This window comes from Dendropsophus ebraccatus, chromosome 7 (assembly GCF_027789765.1).
Source record: "Dendropsophus ebraccatus isolate aDenEbr1 chromosome 7, aDenEbr1.pat, whole genome shotgun sequence".
NCBI classification, from domain to species: Eukaryota; Metazoa; Chordata; class Amphibia; order Anura; family Hylidae; genus Dendropsophus; species Dendropsophus ebraccatus.
In genome coordinates this window covers 47,529,491-47,550,127 of record NC_091460.1, presented here as the reverse complement: position 1 = coordinate 47,550,127, position 20,637 = coordinate 47,529,491, and positions in this window count along the sequence as shown.

The following is a 20,637-nucleotide window of genomic DNA, read 5'->3' as shown; positions in this document are numbered from 1 at the left end:
TGATCCAAACACCTCAAACTTGGATTCATCCATCCACAACACTTTTTTTTCAGTCTTCCTCTGTCCAATGTCTGTGTTCTTTTGCCCATCTTAATCTTTTTCTTTTATTGGCCAGTCTCAGATATGGCTTTTTCTTTGCCTCTCTGCCCTGAAGCCCAAAATCCCGCAGCTGCCTCTTCACTGTAGATGTTGACACTGGTGTTTTGCGGGTACTATTTAATGAAGATGCCAGTTGGGGACCTGTGAGGCGTCTGTTTCTCAAACTAGAGACTCTAATGGGCTTATCTTCTTGCTTAGTTGTGCTACGTGGCCTCCCACTTCTTTTTCTACTCTGGTTAGAGCCTGTTTGTGCTGTCCTCTGAAGGGAGTAGTACACACCGTTGTAGGAAATCTTCAATTTCTTAGCAATTTCTCGCATGGAATAGCCTTCATTTCTAAGAACAAGAATAGACTGTCGAGTTTCAGATGAAAGTTCTCTTTTTCTGGCCATTTTGAGCGTTTAATTGACCCCTCCAAATGTGATGCTCCAGAAACACAATCTGCTCAAAGGAAGGTCAGTTTTGTAGCTTCTGTAATGAGCTAGGCTGTGTTCAGATGTGTGAACATGATTGCACAAGGGTTTTCTAATCATCAATTAGCCTTCTGAGCGATTGAGCAAACACATTGTACCATTAGAACACTGGAGTGATAGTTGCTGGAAATGGGCCTCTATACACCTATGTAGATATTGCACCAAAAACCAGACATTTGCAGCTAGAATAGTCATTTACCACATTAGCAATGTATAGAGTGTATTTCTTTAAAGTTAGGACTAGTTTAAAGTTATCTTCATTGAAAAGTACAGTGATTTTCCTTCAAAAATAAGGACATTTCAATGTGACCCCAAACTTTTGAACGGTAGTGTAGTTTATCTGAAGACTTCACATTTTTATATATTGAATCCTTAGCAAAAAGAATAGAAAGACAGCACTCACCAGCTCATAGAATGTTGTTTTATTTTATAGTAAGGATGAAAGCTCACAAGAGCCACAGGCCAGAGCAGCTGTTTCGCGTCTGTCTGCTTCGTTAGCTCTGCATCTTGTACCTGTCTTATGAAGACTTCTTAAACATGGCCATATTGTGGCTTCATACCATTTCTCTACATAGTTGCCAGAGAGTAAAATGTGCTGCTACACACTTCTCTTGGCTCATTCTGATCGGTGGTGGTCTCAGCAGTGAGATCCGGACCAATCTGTGACACATCAAAAGTTTTTTCAGGAATCTTAAGCATTCCCATAAACCATGCAACCTGTGGTTCAACAACCCTCTCCTCCCCTCCACTAGCAGAAACTTAGCCCCTATACACAGGGACTGGAACACCTCTGTCTGAGACAGGAACTGTCCAGCGCAGTAGCAAATTTCTGTAGAAAACCTTTCCTGCTCTGGACAGTTCCTGTCTCGGCCAGAGATGTCAGCAGAGAGTACCGTGTCAGACTGCAAAGAATACACTACTTCCTGCAGGACATACAGCAGCTGATAAGTATGGGAAGACTTAGATTTTTAAATAAAAGTAAATTATAAACCTGTATAACCTCCTGTAACCAGTTGATTTGAAAGAAAAAGGATTTTCGACGGATTTCGAAGGATCTGCTGTTAATGTCATGGTGCCAGATACCACAGCATGCCTTTAGCGGTTTTGTGGAATCCAGGTCTGATTGACAATTTATGAAATAGAACTTTTACTTTCATTGTCCAGTAGCAATTTCCGCATAGTACACAGTTATTAAAGTGAAGGCCGTTGGAGCTAATAAAGATGACACCATGAATCCTCCCGTGAAGTGTGTGGTGCAGTGAATGTCCTCCTCCGCTATATTTCCTGGAAAGCGGCGCCTAGTAAAACACAGAATCATTTGATGGAAATAGATGGGCAATTGGCTAATGGAGAAAGGCGCCTACCGCCTGCGTCTTAATGCTGTGATTTTGTTTCTCTCAGTCAACAAATGCCATGCTACATTTCCTTGGGGAATTAAGAGCCTGTACATTAAGGAATTGCTTACACATTAAACCAGTCATGTGTACAGCAACAGAAATCCTAGTTGTATTCCAAAAGTGTAGTTCAGAATCTATACAACATGTCACTGATAGGCCTGACATTGTGTATGGGAAATAGAGTTGAAGAATGCATTGAAGGCCATGATATGGTGTAAGGGTAAGTCTACAGAGATAGCAGAAGTGTCAGTAGGCTGGGACAATGACCGACAGAATGGACCATCTCCATTTAACACATTTAATCATTTTCCTACTGGATTCATTGTTTGCTGGCTAACCTGTGTACAAGGGGAAAACCCCTTTAATAACCCCCATACTCCCTCTATGTCAACAGAATTACCTATTGTTTAAATTGAGTATTTTTGCTCATGGGATCACCTTCTTATTACTAACATCATAGGCAGGATTACAATGTGAGGTAACATCGGTGTATAGATAGGATGGGATCACACCATTCATGATGGATGATGGTCATAGCTTCTCTTCTTCCCCTCCTGGTATACTGACCTCTGCACAGGTCAGAGAGAAAACTTAGAACCCCCCTAGAAAGTAAATAGGGTCACTGCCAGTCTATTGTGTCCATAAGGGGATTGGTGAAAACTACAGTGAACAGGGCCGGCGTCAGCACAGGGTTTACCCGGGCAAGGGCCGTGCCCGCAGCGCCTCCAGGGATTCAGAAAGGAAGAGGCGCCCAGTGTTCTAATGTTCAGCACTCTCACTGTAGTGCAGGGTGAGCACAGAACATCAGAAGACACAGGAGATGGAGCAGGACCTGCACAGAGAGAGAAAAGGATGAAGGACCTGATCACATGACCCGAAGGTCCTCAACCTTACAGTGTGGAGTGCAGCCCAACAGAGAGGAAGAGGGAGAAGACATGTCAGTGTCTGTCATTCACTCAGTCAGTGTCAATAATGTGTGTTTATGTATGTTAGTGGTGTCTCAAGTAAATGTGCATAGTGTGTGGATGGATGAGGGGTCGCTAAGGCTCTGTCGCCCGTGGGCTCGCAAAATCCTGTAGCCGACCCTGACAGTATATTTCTAAGGGACATACTAAAAAGCATGAACAAAAAGAATGAACATTATTTCCATTGGGCAAAGATGTAAAAAAAAAAGGTGTTAATTGGTTTTATCAGTTAGATAGACCACTGTGCAGAAAGTTTAGGCAATATGTCTGCCCTCATAATAAAGTGGGGGAAAAAACAATACAATAAAAATTAGAAACTGTTCAGTCAGTAAGAAAAATCTAGGTAGCATTCCTATTAACCTTGATTTACTATGCATTTTCAATTGTTTCAAGATGTGATCTTAGGGATTGCCTCTGCAGGATAGTAGTATATTCCCTATATTACGGTATTGGTGGGGCATTTTGGGTTTGGTCCTGTGACATTGGGGTTGCAGGGCTATTCCATGGCCTCCCTTCACTGTTTGTGCATGCTTTGCGGGGTTAGTGGTCGCTGACCGACACAGTGTGGAGTTAGTGTAGGGACCCGTGTGAACCAGGAGACCGGCACGTGGTACATGGGGCAATATGGTTTGATCAAATTATATACCAACCTGGCATTGGTTTTTAAATGTAGCCGAGTGGCGTTCGTGTCAGCCATAGGTGTGAGGTGCAGCAGCTCCTTTCTCTCAATGTCATATTCCCTATATTCCCATACACATCGCATTTTGTCTGACATTTTTCCATGTATATCTCGTCTTCATTCTAGGACTAGGTTCACACAATGTCTAGGCACTGTGTTAATGGGAATACATGCCACAATTCAGTATACACTGTGGTGCATTTTTTGGTGCTATTATGTAACGTACCTTATTCCACAGGGAAAACACACTGGAAAACCACAACACAGATTTAGCGCTATTGATTGCTAATCCACAACAAAAACCACAACAGATTACATCAGTGAACAGACTAAAAAAAATACACAGCAGAAATACAAGGCTGCCCCTGTGGACTTAGCAGAGTATTCTTCCATGTGGATAACTACCCAGTGTACACACACCCCTAAAGGACAGGTGTCAATCTTGGAGGCAATCAGCTGTTGCCAAACTACAATTCACATCATGCCTGGACAGCCAAAGCTAAAATTTGGTTATTCAAGCATTATGGAAACTGTAGTTTTGCAACAGCTGGAGGGCCGTGAATTTGACTCCCCTGCCCTACCGAGAAAGTTTAGATCTCCACAAGGAATGGTATCAATAATACACTATACAGCTATGATGCATCTTCAAACCTATTAGTATCATAACATACAAAGTCTTATTTATGGCAGAGACACCAATTGAATTGTGTTTCCATTTAGATGAGAATTGTTTTGTCTATGGATACGGTCATCTCTATAGCGGAGATTCACCAGTAGCCAGTCCTCCTCCCCCACTGAGCCGCACTCTGTCTATGTAAGCAGAAGCCACTTCTCATCTCCTTAGCACACTGTAGCAGTATCTGACAGCAATCTGTCCCCTGTCCACCTCCATTCACACTGTAGTCTCCAACATGGACACTAAGAAAGTGGAGAGTATTTCAGCCCGGCTGGATAAGGCAGAGGACTCTTCAGGCGGTAGGACCTGAGGCATGCTCTCACTGCATGGACATCCATACTATTATCACAATGTCCCCTGGGACTGCATGACAAATTACTATAGGGGCAATAAAAGGTGCCCACCTGTAACTGCACGTCAGCAAAAGCCCTGGCTGTGGTGCTTAGGTTTTTCTCCAGGTTTGCTTTTATTATACTCTCTGGATTTTACAAGTTGTGTCTATTCTTTCTGGGAATATAGCTATGGAAATGTTTTGTACCTATAAAGAAAAGTTCATGAAACATTTCAATACTTTATAAATTGTAGATAGTTTAGTAGTCATCATAGTTCTAGATATATGTGTCTACATTTAATCTTTCTTCATACTCTGTAAATGTATATGGTTTGCTGGCGGTTTTTTTATATGTGGAATTTAACATTATATCATTCTTCATTTATATGTAAACGTTTTTATGCAATATATATATATATATATATATATATATATATATATATATATATATATAAACACACAGCGGAAGGTTATTTGTCTCTGTATTGCATATACACTAGATTACGGTATTTGTCAAGCAATAGTCACTTCTGCCAGGGCCATGGCACTCGTCCAGTCAGGCACATCAATAACGCTACACAGAGAAAAGTAGATTTTACAAACCGGTTGTCAAGCAGGTAGAATCTATATCCATAACTAGGGAGAAAAAAAATTACTGATGTACATAATGTAAATTGGCGACTGTAGGCTGACTGGTTTATATTTGGTAAAAACAATGCTGTATGTTTTTGTTTATTTTGATACGTTTTTGTTTAGCTGATTAATAACAGTGCAGATTTTAATTACACTTTGATTGCATATAATTGGCGACTCGCCAAGCAATTTGTATTACTATTAGAAAGTCATTAGCCAGAGTGTAGCCTGGACCAGCCAGCAACTTCTTCCATATAAACAAACAGAAAAGGAGGGTGACTTATTTTTAGAAGTGGTTAATGTAAATGCTTTTACAGAGTACTGCACCTTGTGGGCTGCTTTAGCACATCAGTGCACATAGTGGAAAGATTTCTTGAGTAGACCCTCCCTCCACCCCAAAAAATGAGATTTAGGGGTTACCTTGCAGTACTGGGGACTTGAGGTTTAAAGGGTTTTTGGGGCAAAGTGTACTGATCAGCAGGGTTCCAACACTGTGTGGATCATCTGTTTAGAGACCGCACTCAGGGAATGAGCGTCATGTAACTGCAGCTCACCTCCTGTAGGATTGTAGTGTTGCCTTGAAGATGAGGGTTGTAGTCCTTAGCTCCCTTTTCTACCAGACCTCCCACCCTCCTTGGCTTGGCACAGTGAAGGGGATTAAATTATGTTTAGTGGCAGTAGTAGTCCCCTGTGCATTGCCTGTGTGTAAGTCCCTAGGCTGATGTAGGCTGGCCTGTTTGCCCTTTGAATAAAATGGCTCTGTGCACTGTGGTAAATCAGCAATAGCCAAAAGGGGTCTTCCTCTCTCTAAACACTCCTCTCTTCAGTCTATTCTGAACGCAGCAGCCAGGCTCATCTTTCTATCCAGCCGTTACACCGACGTCTCCCCTCTCTGCCAGTCACTGCACTGCTTGCCCATTAAATCCAGAACTCAGTTCAAACTCCTCACCCTCACCCATACAGCTCTCCACAACTCTGCCCCTTCATATATCTCCTCCTTCATCCCCACCTACCATCCTTCCTGTGCTCTGCGTTCTGCTAAGGACCTTACACTAACATCTTCCATAATCAGAACCTCACACTCCCACCTCCAAGACTTCTCTCGTGCTGCACCAGTTCTGTGAATGCTTTACTCAAAGACATTAGACTCATTCCCAACACTCACAGCTTCCAGAGTTCCCTGAAGACTCCTCTCTAAAGGCACACTTATAGCACTCCTTAAATTTTGTCTCCCCCTCTGTTGTCCCCTCACCTTCTACTGTATATCTCAGATGGTTCCTTGCACTTTATACTTAGAACCTGTACTCAGACATTGGCAGATGGCTGGCTCACCCCACACTCATAGGTACTTTCTGATTCTATGTACGATGGCTGGACCATCTACACAAGCTCTTACTGCATCTTGTGTTTCCCTCAGTCCTTCTAGTCTATAAGCTCTTGCCAGCCGATCTCTGACTCATTTTGTATCTTTATTTTAATCATTTATTTAATCCTGTAATGTGTAAATGTAATCTTTGTATTGTGTGTGGGAAAAAAGCACTGAGAAATCTGTTTGCACTATACAAATAAGTATTATTATTATTATTATTATTATTATTATTATTATTATTAATTTATGCAAACCCCTCCCAAAAGTGGGAGCTCCCATGTGTTTTGGAGTAGTCTCATGGCAAGCCTTAAATGTCTCCATTTTGGTATTAAAAGGATTGCCTTTTTAGGATACAGTTTAGAACATGTACAACTATTAAACAGATCCCTAAAGATATCCAAAAAAGATATATAATGGTGCCTTGGTTTACGAGCAGAATTCGTTCCGGGACCATGCTTGTACTCCAAATCCATTCTTAAACCAAAGAAATCAGTGAAATGCAGAATATTGGTTCCACACCCCAAAAATAATGGTTTATTATTCTGAATAACCTGTAAAACAGATAAAACAAACATTGAGAAACAGCAAAATATGTGATATTATAAGTTACTGTACAGTAATGGAGAGGATAGGAAACACAAGGGCGGACAGAGACTGCAGGGAGCAGGAAGGAATGAGCAGGAAACATGTGGGCACATACATGCAGCGCTCTCTGTCCGGGGAGAGAGGGGTTACAGCTATGGAGAGATTACCCCCACAGTCCTGTCCCCTGATGTGAGCCCCAGCCTGAAGTGTTTCTGCTATTATTTGGAAGGTGAGGGAGACTTCCTGGGTCAGAGTACAGTGCTGTAGACCCACACTATGCAGACTATGCCCCTCCCCCACTCCCTCTCCCACCCAGAACAGGGAGCTCTTAAACCAAAGCAATGCTCTTAAACCAAGCCACAATTTTGAAAAACTGTGAGCTCTTAAACCAAAATGCTCTTAAACCAAGGTACCACTGTATACTCTTTTACAACAAGTTTTTCTTTATTACTTCATTGTGTCTAATATGACTCAATTTTATAAATGGTCTTTATTAAATAAAAATTTTACTGTTTAGTGTAACAGCTGCTATTCAGGTTTATGTCTCTATGGTTACAGACTGCAAACAAACTATGTGTAGTCTGATTCTGCAGTGATTTGGTACTTTCTGGTTTCTTAAATTTTAGATATGTGAATCAATAGAACTCTCATGTTCATGGCCTCTATGTTTTCTACACTTTAATTGTACAAACTTAGAAAGTACCTGTCAGTAAAAATAACTTTTGACATGTTATCAGGCATGTCAAAAGTTATTTATCCTACCGGATGTCACTGCTGAGAAATACGCTTGGATTGGGGGGGGGGGAGGCGGGTGCGGGCAGCAACGAAATTCATCTAGGTCTATCTAGGTAGTCTCATAGACTTCCATTGACAGAGCGGTAGCAGAGAAACAGGCGGGGAGTGAACATGCCGACTGCAGAGGTCTCTCCCCGACTACTGTATGTCTCCTGATCAGAACAGGTGTCAGCAATGGCACATGTTGTCATCAATAACTTTTAACATGTCTGATAACAGTTTTTTGATGACAGGTACTCTTTAAAGGGGTTGTCCGGCGATAAAAAATTATTCACAGAATAACACACATTACAAAGTTATACAACTTTGTAATGTATGTTATGTCCGTGAATGGCCCCCTTTTTCCGTGTCCCACCACCCCCACCCGTGTACCCGGAAGTGTGGTGCGCTATACATTACCTGTTACGTGCCGACCACGGTCTCCGATCCTCAGCAGTGACGTCTTCTTCGGGAGCCCGGCGGATCTTCCCGAGTGCCAGCCGCCCTCTGCAGCGTCATCCGAAGCTCAGCCGCGATTAGCTGAGCATAACTGTGCTCAGCCAATCGCGGCTGAGCTGCTGATGACGTGGCCGCGTCATCAGCAGCTCAGCCGCGATTGGCTGAGCACAGTTATGCTCAGCCAATCGCGGCTGAGCTTCGGATGACGCTGCAGAGGGCGGCCGGCACTCGGGAAGATCCGCCGGCCTCCCGAAGAAGATGTCACTGCTGATGATCGGAGACCGTGGACGACACGAGATGCGGTGAGTATAATGCACCACACTTCCGGGTCTAGCGTGGGTGGGGGGAAACACGGGGAAGGGGGCCATTCACAGACATAACATACATTACAAAGTTGTATAACTTTGTAATGTGTGTTATTCTGTGAATAATTTTTTATCGCCGGACAACCCCTTTAAGGTCACATTAGAAAACTGTAGTTTATTGTAACATTTATTTTCAATCATTCATGGGCATTCACGTCAGTACAGAAAGTAAAATGCTTTGGGTTCCCTGGTTGCAGGATTCTCATTCTGGTAGAGTGCTATAGTACACAGGGATGTTTGTTCCTCTGTAGTAGTAAATGTACCGACGCCTTTCTCATCCGCTTGTTTTGCCAAGGCTACAAGTGCTGCTGCAACAAATCAAAAAACTGGCAGCTTGTGCGGAATGGACTAAATTGGTTTCCAATAAGTCTCTGTAGTGAGGAAAGTGCTGATGTGATCAATCATTCAGTGAGTAGAATGGTGAATTGTTACTCTCTGGTACTTCTAATAGGAAATTAGGCTATTGAGCTTAATGTAATTACCTGCTGTAATTTGCTTGAATGCACATTAAGAGCTGCGATTAGTGCCTGGGTTACTGGAGTGAGACGTTAGATCCCATAATAGCACATGGGGGTAACTCATTGCCATGTGACATGCATGTGAAACGAGTGTTCCAAGACTGCAAATACGCACGTGGAGCTGAATAATCTTTATTTCTTTTTATTATTATTTGCCATTGAATTACTTCTATTCTGCAACATAATAAAACATGCAATAGGTCACTTGTATTTCTAAAACTAGATGTTACCTTGTAAAGCTCACCTTTCCTACACTTCTGACCAAGGCTATTAACATGCCATCATAACATGTATTTATGATAGTTTACGCCATCCCAGGAGAATATGTAGAAGAGAGGGGTCCCCACTATGGTGCTAAGGTTTGTCCTCACACAGCCGACCAAACCAACCCCCCACCTTCCCCCATTGACCCTTAGCAGCATCATGGTCTGTTATGTATTACCTTGCTAGATATAAGCACAATGGTGGTCAATCTAGCATTTTGGTATGGTGGATAGAAATGAGCTAACACAGTAAGGGCCCTATTCCACCGGACGATTATCGTTCGCAGAATCGTTAACGATTAACGATCTCGAACGACCTCTATTGCAAAAGACCTGAAAACGTTCACTCATTTCCATGGAACGATAATCGTTACTTATGATTTTATTTGCGATCGTTTTTTCTTCGCTATTGCGTTCGTATCTACTGCAAACGACCGAACGACGTCTTATTTAATGCGAACGATGTGCGAACGTTTTGTGAACGAGCAACGATAAAAATAGGTCCAGGTCTTATAAAGCGATCAACGATTTCTCGTTCGGTCGTTAATCGTTAACTTCATTTCAACCGAACGATTATCGTTTAGATTCGAACGATTTAATGATAATCTGAACGATAATTGCCCGGTGGAATAGGGCCCTAAATCTTATGTGAACCCAATCACTTAACATTTGACTCCCGCAGCCATAGGGCTGCTTCCATCTACTCCAGGCTGTGGGATTCAAATGCAGAATGACTAGATCTGCACAAACGTACCATTTGTTGACTCATCTCTAATGGTGGGTGTAAATGTACCTTTGGCTTCATCAAAAGGATGTACATTGCATTCAGCCAGGGCTGGTTCACACAGATGCCTTTAAAGGGGTTATCCAGCATTAGAAAAACATGGCCACTTTCTTCCAGAGACAATACGACTCTTGTCTCCAGTTCCGGTGTGGTTGGCATCTAAGCTCCATTTACTTAAATGGAACTGAGTTGCAAAGTCCCAACCAAACTAGAGACAAGAGTGAATCTGGAATAAAAGTGGCCATGTTTTTCTAATCCTAGATAACACCTTCAATGCAGCTGTATGTGTGACTATTGTTTTCCCAGTGTATTTCATATATCTAGAAAGAGGTTGAGGCTTAGCAGAATTAGATTCAGAAAACCAGATGTTCCAAGACCTTTTCTTGTTTTGCATCAAAAGGGAACAGTATATAATAAAGTCCGATATATTTTGTAAAACATGAATATAACAAAGAAAATACAATGAAAAAAAACACACCAAGGGGGACATTTATCAAGCGTCCGCCCAAGACGTACGACAGGGAGAAGGTGCAGATTCGGCCCTTGTCCCTGGTGTATGCCTGCTGTACACCCCACTCGCCTGATGGGTGGGCTGAGGGAGCTTGGGGGGGCGTGACAAGGTGGAGAGAAGGCGTGGCCTCCTCCCGCGCCTCATTTATCATGATTTACTCCTGCAAGCAGGTGTAGATTTAGCACTCTTGGCACAGATTCGGGCGCCTGGCCGGCCGGATTCAGGGGGTGTGCGCCTCTTAGTGAATCCTACCAAGGAAAAGGGTGCAGGGCTTAACATAAGACCGGCGTACTTGTACACCGGTCTTCATAAATCCCCCCCCCCCCCCTCAAGTCTGGGCTGTTACCAATACCTTCCTGAAATACCTAACAACAATGTTCTGGTTGTTATGGGGTTAAAGATTTGCATAATTTTACGTGTAAATGTAACAAAAATGCTTACATTAGAAATGATCTGTAAAACTAATATTTGCCGCTCAGTTTCCATCATTCCTTTTCAAAGACGGTAAATGTAAATCCCCATTTAGCTTTGATGATCACATTAGTGTAAGAGTCTATGTGATCCTTCACTCTACTAATATGTAAAAGTCCAATTAAAATTACAAAACTGTTCAATGATCTAACAGAGCATAAAGTAATAGATGTGACATGGTGACAGATGGAATATTGTGGATTTCACAGTTTCTATCTCATCCCCTCTCCGCAGAGCCAAGATGTTGTACAATACTAAATCCGGCCAAAATGCAGCTTATACTGTATTATCATTTCCTAAAACCATACTAAACTGTAAATAGGGATCATATAATACTCCGATCTTTTACAGATATTAGGCTTTTATGCTTGAATTATCCTTCTTGTGCTTAAACGGCCATGGGTTGAATCCAAGATAAAGGAGAGATAATAACATGGCACACTGCTGTGTGCAGTGTCTAAGACCACTATTGGAGTACTGGTTGAGTTTGTTATAGATATATAAAAAGTTGTCTGTGGAGCCTTGGTCGGGAGTCTAAAAGCAACCAAAGCATATTCAAATTTCTCTGGAGGCCACCTATCAATGGAGACTCTTGTATGAGTACTCCATTATGTACTCCCTGAGCTCAGTGATTGTTGCGTTTTGTTGATATGTATTACATATAGTTGAAGGAAAAATAAAAGTGACCCTGTCACGTTGAATAAGTAATCATGTCTATAAACATATTATAGAGGGGATAAGCTGAGAACGGATACAAATATGGCTATGGAAAGAGATTCAGTATAACTGGCTTATTCTAGGCTTAAGAGTCCAGTGGCTGTTCTGTCAGTGATTGACAGTCAGGCTGGGTTTAGTACTTCTCCCAGCTCTAATGATTGGTAAGGGACTGATTACCCAGATCAAAAATGTTGATGTGCAACAGGGTCATTTTAAAGGCCCTATAACACCAAGCGATTGTTGGCCGTATTTGGCCGATTATTGGCTGTTACGACTGATAATCGCTTGGTGTAATAGCTAGAGTTAAAAGACAATGATCAGCCAACATGCATGATGTTGGCCGATGCTTGTCTTTCAACATGTTGAAAATTCTTCAATGGTAACAACGTTCTGCTGTCCGTTGCTTTGCGCAATAATAGTGGTGGCAGCAGACCGACGCTATCTCCTAAGTGCTCCCAGGATGATCTAAGGATTGTCCAGGGAGCCTCTCCAGCACCTCCCCCCCCACACACACACACACTCTTAGGGTCCATTTACAAAGAAAGATTATCTGCCAAAGATTTGAAGCCAAAGCCAGGAATGGATTTGAAAAGAGGAGAAATCTCAGACTTTCCTTCATGACCTGATCTCTGTTTAAAGTCTGTTTCTGGCTTTGGCTTGCAGCCCTGCAGCTGTTGCAAAACTACACTTCCCATCATGCCTAGACAGCCAATGCTTTAGCTGTCCAGGCATGATGGGAAGTGTAGTGGAGGGCCACAGTTTATGACACCTGTAAGCATCTATTAGAGCTTATTGATGATCTGTGCTCTTAGAACAAGGATAACAATAAAGATCAGGCTGCAGTTAAACAGGGATTTGCACACGTTCTTTATAATTAGAGATCAACCTTCCAATGTATTGAATTCCATGCAGAATTCAGGGTTTTGTCATTCTGTATATTATCTATTCCTTGCCATTTGGATGTTTTTTTTTTCCTTTACGTTTTTCTGCTGATATGGTACAGTAAGTTTATGGAGTAGAAATGAGGTGGATACTGTGTCTGTCGGTAATAAGCTCCACTGCCGGAGGTCTACCAGATGGTCTTACAATAATAAAAGGGCTTTGTTAATATCCATATTTATTCAGGCATTTATGTTTAAATGGAATTTCTGCATTTGTTACAATTACTTCCCCATTCTCTGTGATTCCTCTCTGTTAGTATTCTAATTAAATACAAAGCTATAAAAATAGATACGGAATATGTTCCGTTTATCCGTCATCAAATCAGCACTGCTGAAAAGAAAGATCCTTCCATGTCTCCTACAGTGGAGGGACACTGACAATAGAAACGTGATTGAATTTTTTTTTTTTAGAATTTAAAAATAGATAAAGATAACCCATCAAATCCAATCAACAATGCAAATAAGGAGGGTGGAGACAGGCCCCAAGGCCGAGGGGCTGCGTTGATTCTGCACACTACATGCTGCTGCCTGTCACCCCCAGTCACTCCCTGTCTCTATATAATGGGATAAAACCCCAGGTTACTATATAGAGGCAGTGAGTAACTGAGTGTTCTATGTAGAGGGTATAATAGAAATAGATTATGGTCATGTTGGGGGTTGTGGTCTGCTATGTATGCAGCATAATAGTATATTGTGGTCACGTTGAGAGTAGTAGTTTGTTGCAAAATTGAAGACAGAGATATGGCACTCACCATTAGTTGCATCTTCTTAGACTTTATTCCCACAGTTCAAAATCAGTACAGATAAAATGAGAGAATGCTGGAGCGCTGCAGCAACATTTCGTGCCGTAGCACTTCTATCGGCCATGTGTTGGTAGCCGATGTCAGTGTGTGTATACACTCCGGCTGGAATTTGAAAATCGGCAACACCAGCCTTTGTCAAGCTAATTGACTTTTTTATTTACTTGAAAGAGGTACTAAAGTTTTTTTACTTCTCAAATCAACTGTCCAAAAGTTAGATCGATTTGTAACTTACTTCTTTTTTAAACTGTTCCAGTACTCATCAGCTGCTGTATGTCCTGTAGGGAGGAGTGTAGTCTTTCCAAGCTGACACAGTGCTCTCTGCTGCCACTTCTGTCCATGACAGGAACTGACCAGAGCAATAGCAAGTCCCCATGGAAACATCTCCTGCTCTGTTGAACTGGGGAAAAAACACAAATTTCGATATAGGCATGACAATATTCCCTCCTATAGAAGTCTGTGGCAAAACACCAAACACATAGCCTGCTACAATTCACACACACAAAAAAAACACCATAGCAGAAAAATGTCCTATGGGTATTGCATTTGGTTTTCCCCATTGACTATAAGTTACCATGTGGTTGCAGCGTTTTTGCCCCCCCCCCCCCCAAATGCCGTGTTTCTAAAAAAACACCAACAACATGGTACATGAGAACATACCCCTCTCTCAAAGTTATTCACAGGATAAAGGATAACAAGACCTATAGAGAATTAATGGTGCACTCTCCCCACTGTTTATTTGAGGGGGACACGTTCCACACAATCTCGTGACCACTGGGACCCCTACCAATCAGATTGATATCACCCATTCTGTGGATTTTGGGGGGCGGTAGCTACCAAGCCCACACCTGGATGTATGTGTGTGGGGGTACAATACTTTGCCTTGCCCCTGATGCTGCCAACACACACAAGAGCCACTGGGCTGTGTATATATGGCAGTGAAATGATAGAATCCAGGAATTTGATCAAATCCTGGGAAATGATGAAATGACTGCGCCGTTCCATCATTTCCCTGAAGAAAGTCAGGGATTTGATCAAATCACTGACCCCTTTCAGGAAAATTATGGAATGAATTCTATCATTTTCCCTGCGACATACCTCCCAGCAGGCACCACAGCAGAAGCAGAAGGGCCCATGATAGCGCGCCGGCGTCCTGTCACCTCCCAGCTGGCACCACAGCAGGAGCAGGAGGGCCCATGATAGCGTGCCGGCGTCCTGTCACCTCCCAGCAGGCACCACAGCAGGAGCAGGAGGGCCCATGATAGCGCGCCGGCGTCCTGTCACCTCCCAGCAGGCACCACAGCAGGAGCAGGAGGGCCCATGATAGCGTGCCGGCGTCCTGTCACCTCCCAGCAGGCACCGCAGCAGCAAGCGGGCGGATGGCAAGGAAGAGGACCAAGATGGCACTGGAACTGGAACGCTTGGTCATTTCATCGTTTACTGGGAATTGATCAAATCCCAGATTCTATCATTTCACTGCAACATATGTATGATGTATATTTATGGTGGAGTCCATGTTGTCAAATCTTGCAGATGCAATGCATATTTTTTCCTTAAGATTTGAGTGCCCCTTTAATCCAGGGATACGCACATACATGCAGGAGTTGTACTAGCCCCTGCTCCATCCTACTTGGCTTATTGTGCAGGTGATAGATCTGTGTAGCAGGCAGATGTCCAGCTCTATCACTCTGCAATATGTGATGGACCCCCAACTCCCAAGAATAATAAGTTAAACCAAAGAACGCAAAATAAAGACACAACACATTGTAATCAGGTGCCAAAGGGTCTCAATTTTATTTAAAATTATATGACACCCAAAATGGCAGACCCCCGACTCACAGAGAGTCACCCTCCAGCGCTCAGGCGAGGAAAAAACCCCTGTGGGGGAAACCTCGAGGGAGCCATGGCTGGAGAGTTGCCCCTCCCCTGGGCTTAGAGGGTAATACCATAGTATGAGTGAGAAATCCAGCTGCAACATCTGTCACCTTATTGAAGATCTCTCTTCTCTTTCACAGATCCAGGTCCGCTTCTCAGTAAGGTGAAGACTCGATTAAGGGGTAGTCTAATGCAGACCACCCCTTTTACCCTGCTAGAACCCCCAAATTACATCAAGGGTAGGGGGCAGTAAAGTAGTCAAGCTCAAGGCCTCTGGCGCATCCAAGATGGCACTGATCAGGGCGCGGTGCATTGCTTAATGGAACCTCCTTTATGACATAAGTGCTTGTCATCTCAGTGCACGGTTGCCATGGTTACTGCAGGCAAACACATCTGAAGCATTAACCCATTAATGACTGGCAATCCGCTTTACTGCAGAGGTCACTAAACAAACTTGTGACCAAGCAAACAGCTTATGGTGAGGCCTCACTAAGAACACTAAATAATATGGTTTGATGTGGCCCATAGCAACCAATCACAGCTCCGCTTTCTTTTCTCAAATTACTCTGGTAAAATAATAGCTGAATTGTGATTGGTTGCCATGAACAACTTCAACAGTCTAACTTGCCCATAGCAACCAATCAAAGCTCAGCTTTAATTTTATAAGAGCTTGTATAGATATGAAAGGTGAGCTGTGATTGGTTGCTATGGGCAAATCAGACCATGTGTTGTTTCCATTGTGGTTCACAGACATTTCTATACACTACAATTCCCAATATTTCCGGTCACTCAGTTTAGCATCCACTGGTATATGGTTATATACGGTGGATTTGTTAATATGAAGGAGACTGCTGACAATCTGATGTAATTGTATGTGGAAATGGCGGTCACAGAGTATTATAAATAAAGCTGATGAAATGAATAGAGAAGGAGGGGATCCCTACCTGGAAATCCTCCACAGTATAGACAGTATGAGTGGCATGTAACACTACATTTCCCAGGCTGTCATAGGAAATCAGTGAAACAGAAGTAAATTACAAATCTATATAACTTTCTGACACCAGTTGACTTAAAAACCAACAAAAACCAGTGACTAGACTGGACCACCAATCACCAGACACCACAAAGGGGACCACCAATATCCTGACATTATGGACTGTACCACCAAGCACCTGCCACCATGTACTGGACCACCAATAACCTGACAGCATGTACTGGACCACTAATCATCTGACAACATGGACTGGACCACCAAAGGTGGATCATCAACCACCTGAAATAAAAATTTTTTAAACTTTTTCCACATTTGCATAAGCAATGGTCCCCGTGGATAATGTCCAAGTACTTTAAGTGATTTGTATCAAAATAGATCTTCTATCAAAATACTTTATATCAGGCACTTGAGCATCAACCCACTGGGTTATTGAGAGACTAAGGGCCCTATTACACCTATTATCAGATTATCTGACTGATTTTTTTAAGCCAAAGCCAGGAATGGATTTTAAAAGAGGAGAAATCTCAGTCTTTCCTTTATGACCTGTTCTCTGTTTATAGTCCATTCCTGGCTTTGGCTCAAAAAAAATCTGTCAGATAATCTGTTGGTTAAATAGGGCCCTAAGTGACTGAACAATAAGGGCCCTATTACACCAAATGATTATCGGTGATTACCAGCCATTCCGGATGATAATCACTTGGTGTAATAGCTCCTGTTACAAGACCACAGTCAGCCAACATGCACAATGTCGGCAGATCATGGTTTTTCAACAGGCTGAAGGTTGAAGCACTCACTTCCTCCTCTTCGTGCTGTGTACAATGGCCCAAAGAGTAAGTACGCTAAATCTCTTCTCACTAGGGAATTAGGTAATAATTAACTGTTCACACACACACTTTGCAAATATATTTAGCATTGTCATTGTTAACCATAGAGTGTATTCTGCCATTGGCATGAGCTGATTTTATATTTCCCCATTGTAAGGTATTTAATAGTGATAAGCGAATAGTATTCGATCGAATGGCTATTCACGCTATTCGATTGCGTTTGAATATTGGAACAATAATGCAGTAAAAATTTGATTCGCCCTCACACCCACCCTGGCCCTTTTTTCCAGCCAATAAATATGCAGGGGGGGGGGGGGACAGGCACTAGGAATAGGCAGGACTTAAAAAAATACCTCTAACTGTGATTGGCTGGCTAAACCATGTGACTTCCTGAGTATACGAATAGTGGATACCAGATTTGTGTCACTTGCTGGTTGGAGCTAGAGAGGGACAGACTGTATACCAGGGAGAGAAAGCTTTTAGGTGAAGTTAGGTAGGAAGGGACCCCCAAAAGCCCTTGTTAGGGCTAAAAGTATAAAGATTTAGAAGCTGTTGTGAGACAGGCAGTGTGTTCAGACCTCTTCTCATATTGTATATGGCTGTATACTGTGATTGCAGGATAATACCTGTTATCTTGCTACTACTGATTTGTAGTTTTCCTTAATTTTGTTTTTACGTATTTTACGCTACACCTGATACTTAGGCAAGTGCGTACTGCTAGACTGAAACGTACGCTTCTACTTTACGCTCATCACTAGTGTTAGATGCAGCCAGGCATGCTTCCCCTGCTGTCCCATATGCATCCAGAGGTGTTGGCATCATTTCCTGAGGCGTCATTGAGTACTTAGTGACCTCCTATTTGTCAAATATTGATTTCCAGGTCCCAAGTATTTTTTTCCCATAGACTAAAATGGGATCCGATATTCGTTCAAATAGTCGAATATCGGGAGCTATTCAAATCGAATTTCGAATTTCAAATATTTCACTATTCGCTCATCTCTAGTATTTAACACTGGTAACTATAACGCATGGCAGAAATATAAACAGTTTATGGTGTATAGGCAGGTGATGGACAGGCACCCAGAACTCCAAAATTAGCTATGGATTTGTAGATCAATTTTGATAACACACTCATAAAAAAATATATGAGGCAATCTCCACCATAAAGTAAAGTTAAAAAATTACAATGAAATATAGAGTGGAGTATGTAAAATCTCATGTATCATGTACACGGACATAGTATTCTTATTATCAGACCATACTGGGATGAAGTAGACTTAAACAACCAACTTTTTTTTTCATTAAATAACATTTTGACTCTTCTTACAGATTGAGCATATATTATTAAGCCATCAAACAATTAAGAATAGAAAGAGGAATAGAAACTAAATAGAAAGAATAGAAACAAACAAAAAAAGCAGATAAAAATAACACCAAACCATTACTTGTCCCTTGAATATTGGATCAATTTCCCAGCACTGTGATTGTGGTAATTTACTTGGTCACGTTTGAGCGGTTTCTTCGTCAATCTTTATAGACACTAGGTAGTCTGGATTTATCTCTTGATGCTGGTATAAGACTTCCATTACCAGCTGTAAGAGAACGGCTTCTACAGCCAATCTTCATATTTGCAGCCTCTTCTGTTTAACATCATCTGTTTAAGATCCCTCTCGAGTTATTTCTGTCAGAGGTAAGACAATATTCTTTATATCATCTTCAGTGTTGTATATGTCTACGTTTTTGTTTTTTCTATTATAGTTGAGAATTTATGATACTTGTCTCTGTCACTGTACTTTAAAAGAAACCTGAATTCTGGGGCATTGTCTAAAAGTTTGATGGTCACTGACTACTGGTGACTGCTGATTGTCCAGTATGAGCTCCCTGCCCCATATCTCCCCATATCTCAGCTTCCTGGACCCTTTAAGTTCAGTATTTGAATACACTTGACGCTGGGGTTAAAGCCATCATCTACGATTAGAAGGGTCAGCTTTCTCTCCATACACAGCACCACTAAAGTGTGTGCAGTACTGCAGCTCTGGTCCATGCACATGAACATGGCTGAGCTGCTACACTATGCACATCAATACATCAATGGAAAATCCTGTTTGAGATAATTTACAGATTGGTTTTCTACTCTCAGGACCCTTTTTAACTATATTCACACTCAAATTCGTAATGTGTTAGTAACGTTAGGTATACATTTATTAGTCATTTCAATGGTTACCAGGTCTTAATAATGAAGTAGAGGCTAAAAGGGGAACCATTTGCTCTTTTAAAGATCATGACCCAGTCTCCACCAAGAAGCAAAAAACAGCACTGGATGAAGGGACTACAGGAGTTTCGCAAGAAACATAACTTTACCCGGAAATATCTACTGACCTGCAGCCTTACAAGACGGATTATAGCTTGTCTGAACCCAAAAGACGCAGGTGACTATTTAGTCATTTGGTTTTCACACATGTTGTACGATGAATCTGTATTAATTCCGTCGATACATTTGAAGGGTTTTTCTTTTTTATGAGTGTTTTTTTCTATTCTGTGAGCTTTTTTTCCCCATGTTTCATTGCATAACATATATATTGATAATTTTTTTAGCCTATAGATGTCAATGGGTTAAATTTAGAAACATAGATGATTGTCAGCAGAAAAGGACTATCTAGTATATACTGTATGTTCCATATATTTATAGTTTTTATGTGACTATAACTTGTAAAGTCTCGTATCAGTCAATCATCTATCTTCTCTATCTATTTATTTATCCAGACATCTACCTATATATATAACAGTCTATAGCATAATAAAAGGAATGAGAGAAACTCATTTGGTGGGTGAAGGGTGATGACAAGCCCTATGGGTGCTGTTATATAATATGCATACATTTAAATGTTGAATCCCCTGATTCCTGTACTGTAGCTGTAGTGTAGAAACTGTATATCTGGGTCACTGTAATTCTATACAAACAGCAAGTCACATGTTTCATCAGAATTCTTTGAGTTGGGAAAATAAATCTGCAGGCAGCTGTGTGTATCATCACCCCCTCTAGTGGAAGAATCAAGGCATGCGTAGAATAAATAGAGCCCCCACACAGGGCCGTATTTACCACTAGGCACCCGTGGTCCGGTGCCTAGGGCATCA